This window comes from Mytilus californianus, unplaced genomic scaffold (genome assembly GCF_021869535.1).
Source record: "Mytilus californianus isolate M0D057914Y unplaced genomic scaffold, xbMytCali1.0.p SCAF_10, whole genome shotgun sequence".
Classification (NCBI taxonomy): Eukaryota; Metazoa; Mollusca; class Bivalvia; order Mytilida; family Mytilidae; genus Mytilus; species Mytilus californianus.
Window position 1 is genome coordinate 52,728,092 of NW_026262582.1, and position 5,371 is coordinate 52,733,462.

General features: G+C 30.1%; 1 long non-coding RNA gene across 1 annotated transcript; it reads right to left on the bottom strand.

Moving 5' to 3' along the window:
- Positions 1-1,374: 1,374 nt before the first annotated feature.
- On the bottom strand, positions 1,375-4,822 carry LOC127718847 (uncharacterized). Its single transcript, XR_007989975.1, has 2 exons — positions 4,394-4,822; positions 1,375-2,518 (listed from the first exon to the last, which is right to left on the bottom strand). It is a non-coding gene; the product is annotated as an uncharacterized LOC127718847 (long non-coding RNA).
- Positions 4,823-5,371: the final 549 nt, after the last annotated feature.

Sequence of the window (5,371 nt, forward strand, 5' to 3'; positions counted from 1 at the left end):
GAATAACATGACTGTATAGTTTGATTCATGACACAAATACAAAATATTTTCAAACATTTTATAAGTCTATGGTTGATTATTTTCCTGTACTATCGATTACTGTATGTTAAACATTGTACTTTTCGTGATTTAGCTTTTTGAGATTTTTGTTATTTATATTTATAAATTATTGAATTCCCTCAAACAAAGTTGACACTATCCACCAAAGTTCCAATAAAGTGGATGTAAGCAATTATAGGCAACCGTATGGCCTTCAACAATGACAAAAACCCATACCGTATAGTCGGCTATAAAAGGCCCCGACATGAAAAATATGAATTAATTCAATTGAGAAAACTAACGGCCTAATTTATAACAAAACAGTCGACGAAAAACAAATATGACAGACATGAACAAACGACAACCACTGAACTGCAGGCTCCTGACTTGGGACAGGCACATAAAAAATGTGGCAGGGTTTAACATGTTTGTGAGCGCTCAACCCTCCCCTAACCTGTGACAGTGATGTAACTGCACAACATGAGAACAAACTATAAAAATCAGTTGAAAAAGGCTTAACTCATCAGATCGATACAAAGCAGAAAAACATCAAACATTAACACAGACTGGACGTGGCAGGGTATTTATCCATCCCTCATCCCTAACAACAAAAAGGATTTTAGGTTTCTTTTGGTCTCATAGCTCCTTCCGTATTTGGGTATTTGTGTATTTATATATCCTTGCTTTAACATTACTTTTGTATCGGCCTAAACCTTTGTTTCAGATATTGCAAATGGTCTGTTAACTTGGTTATAATTTTAATATTTCCATTTAACGTTGCTACCTTCAATAAACAAATAATTGATAGGAATGTCATTCTGTATTGTTATTTCAAATAAGCAACTTTTTTATTTAATCATCGACATTGAACTACTGTATATTAAACTGAATTATCCTAAATAAAAAGTATTTTATGACTTTAAAAAAAAAACACTTCTATTTACAATATTGCCCGAATGGCAATTAATTATAAATAAATCCACATTATTAATAATCACCTTTATTTTTGATATTATTATGCAATGGCAGAAGATAAATTCTATTCCTGTAAATCTTAAAGATAAGGTTCCGTTAGCAAATGATAAGCTATACTGTAATCAATGATTACGTTAAAAATTTAGGTAATTAATCATGTAAGAAACAGAAAGCCCTTTCGTACCTGTATAGTCTTCAACATTCAGGCCATCCCTTATTCAGCCGAAATTCTGAAAAGTTCGAATTGAATATTCATTACCTTATGCTCCTAAAATGAAATACACTATTGAATCTTTCCAAATCAATCTTTCATTGCAATGCCACTGCATTAAAACAAACAAACAATCCTTAAACACAAAATAACAGTTCAACAGATTTTTTTGACAAAAAAGATATATCATAATTTAAATGTATGTCATACAATCACGGGAAATTAGACACTTTAAAACAATTACTTCGATAAATTAGGATAAATTCGATAATTCTTGAAAAAACAATGCTACATACATGAATGAACGTCAATAAAAAAAACTGCAATCCTTTATTCAGTACTTTCAAATAATGAAATTGAATTATTAAATACAAATATTTCCTTCATGTTGAACAAAATAATTTAAAACTGATTTGAGCGCAAAAAAGTTAAGTACGAGATCTAAATTGTTAAATATGCAGGCATTTAATTTTTTTTTCTGCATTTTTTGGAAGAAGCAAAATATTGATCTCAATCCTTTTTTGCTAGATAAGAACTAATACTACAATTCAACATATTTTAAACAAGAGTGTTACTAGAGAAGTAGAAGTTACTGTCACTTCCTGAATACAACCCCAGATTTTTAAAAATCATTCTGTAACACATCCAAATAATAAATTTGAGACTAGTATTCGATCTTTAGTTTTAATTTGTTGGAAAAAGTAAATAAAAAAGGCTGAAAATTCCAGTCGTATTAATGGATATCTAAAATTTTAGAGGTTTTCAATGTTACTATTTGTCTAAACATTCCATTTGATTAAGTTTTTGAGTTAAAAAATACACATTGATAGGCGATTCAACACTTTGATTATGTCTTAACTTGGTTATGAAAGAAACATTTACCAAACAGTTTTTGTATAATGCTTAGTCCTCGATATGACTCATAAATGTATTCTAACTAAAATAACACGGCGGATGTTACTATTAAAACATCAGCTTCTGTCCCTTTCCTAGATTTAATACAAAACATTCAGAAACAAATTAAAATAAATATTATTCTATATACTAAGTTTTTGTAGATTTGATGATAACAATTATAATAAACAAAAGAGAAAAGGCTTGGTTTAAGTGATAAAAAATTGAACGTTCTTTCAGTTTTACATAATAATATCAATAAATGAAACAAATGTTAACACATACACCAGAAGTTATTGTTTAGAAAATTGTCATTTAGAGAATATGTTTACTATCCATGAGTTTTTAGAATGAAGCATATCGCACAATGTTTCCCGAAAAAAGGATGTATTCAGTTATCTGAAAATAAAAAATAAAAATTATGAGATAGTATATTCATGTACATTTAGATTCAATAACATGCATTTACTTTTCTGTGCAGAAGTTTACATTTGAATTTAAGTTTGTTATATGTCGCCATATTTGTATATCGTGTCATGAATAAATATAACATTTGTTTACTTTTCAACCAAAAAAACAAAAAAACAAAACTGAAACAGCTCTATGGATGTGCAAAACAATACCAGAATATGCAGACGACATACTTTAAAAAGAATAATAAATAGTAAATAGAAATTCAATTAGTTTTAAATATAGAAATGTTATTGATCCATCAGAACTTATTCTCATAGATGCTTTCTGTAAGAATGATAGCTGTCTCATAATTATATTAGTTACACAGTGTACTATTGACCTAATTCGATATATACGGGGCCCGTAAATTCCAAATGTGACGAGAGCGAGCGAAGCTCGAGTCCTATATGGAATTTATTGACCCAGTATATGTCGTAATAGGCCTAGGTCCTTAGAACACGAATTTATCTTACCGGCTATATTTGTATCATAATATGGTTGAATTCAGATGTAGTAGTTAACCTTGATATCAAAATTTTAACACAACATCAAACAGAAGTTTTTATTATTTACACTAAAAAAGTCGTCGTCTCAAAGCTTAAACTTTAATTATGTACGTTTACAATGTATGTTAATTTGAGAACACGTTTTTTCAAAGGCACGCCACTCTACTACTTACCGTGTATTTAAAACCCCGCCCAATGACCGTGTATTTATAATAACTCGCGCCCACAGACCTGATATTGAATATACACGGTTTCCACGAGTTCGCTGGAAGTGTAAAGGAGGGAAGATAATATCAAAACATTCTTATTATTTCCCTTAGTCTGATTTATACAGGCATTATTATACTATTTTATCTTAATAATTAATTAACATCGAAAAGCTTATTGGGGGTCTCAGTGGTTGAGTGGTCGAAGTAGTCGAATAACTGTATCACAAGCCTGTAAACACTGAGGTTGTGAGCTCGAATACCGCACGTGGCGCGATTTCAAATCAGTTCGTCGAATACTTATCAACACATATATACATGTGTCATTAAAGCGTAATCAAGTGTAAAATAAACGTCAACGAAGGAAATGTCATTAAACAACATTCCGATGGAATTAAAGAAATTTAATGTCTTTATTTATACACAACGTGTTCAATCAATGATGAAAAACAAATACATGTGACTCCAGAAAAGTGTTACGGTTGAGGCAAAGTGATGGTTTGAATCGTATATTGGAATTATAGTGTAATCATTAGGAAAGATTACGAGTGATAATTGGTTAGAGTAGATGGAAGTAAATCTTCTGGTATTTGTATACATCCGGCCATTATTTAAAAGGTTTCCAATTTTATAAATTTATCTGATGTCTCCATTGACCTATATTTGGTTTCTGTCCGTTGATTTTTATTGAATTTTGATATTTGATAAAGCATGTAAAGCAAGCATCAATATGACGGATTAAAAATCAACGTATTTAAACAATAGTAACATGACGGGTATTATTAGTGGAGCAGGAGTTGATATCCATTCCTGAGTACAACCCAGATTTCGTTAAAAATCATTACGACATCAGAATAAATAAATGTGTTTCTCAATCTTTAGCTTTTTGTACATCATTTTGTTGACTTTTACTTGTAGTGTCATTGTATTTCTTTATTTATTTTCCCTTTTTTCCCATTTTCTATCTTCTTGTTGATTTCAATGTGAAAAATGGAAATAACAAAATAAACATAAGATTCTCAACTTGTTTATTTTTCAAAGGCGATACATTTTTGAGAAATAATGATGTAGTTTTCATTATGTTCAATTGATTATTATTGTTTACTCACATATGATTTCATTCAATGAATTCCTACTTTCTTCGGCATTAGCAGCACGTCTCCTTATATCTAATTTGCAAATTGCATAACCAATCTTATATCCAATTGCTATAAGTAGTCCACATAATAATGAAATCCATAGAAAAATGCCAATACCGTTGAGAATGCCTATGATCAATAATAAAATCAATATTAACAGTGTCCACACTTGAAATAGCTTGTCGGAAATGCATAGTTGTTTTATGGTCTGGAAAGTATCCCTTAACCCGGGAGCCATTCTTAATTCTGTATGCCTTGTTTCTGGGTTTTGGAAAGATTAATTTTATATTAAAAGACTGGAAATTTCCGACCTGTTTTCTATTTTCTGTTTAAAATGATTACAGTGCACACATTTAATCTTGACGTTCACCCAACCGTTGCTGTTTCATTGACGTATATTCACACATCTCCTTTTATTCATATTATATTGAATAGATCGACATTCGAATAATCGTTGTAAAGTCAGTTTATATTCTTTCATGTCCTATTTAAAGTTGGAAAACCATTTGATGTTACTAAATATATACATTTAATCATGTCAAAATTCCCATTCTTTAAAATGAAAAATGCTTACGGTAATACACAACGATACTCCTCAGTCAGCAGACATAACAAAAAGATTATATACAGTATGAATAATCTATTGCAGAGTAGAAATATAACATAAAAAAACGAGCCAGGAAAAATTCGTGTGATTAACACTGTGTATCGAATAATGCTCACTATCTTATCGATGATGAATTATTAAGTCATATTTAGATTTTAGTTTATTTTTCAGACATTTTTACGGAAGCAAGTTTAACTAATTAAAGTTATGTGAAAATTAAGAGATGATCGGTTCATTTTCTTTCGGCAACAAAAGTCTTGATTCAAATACTTAAGGAAATAAACAAATAACACAGTCGCGCGTTCTCATCAACACCAATTTGTCGAAAAATGCTCATCATT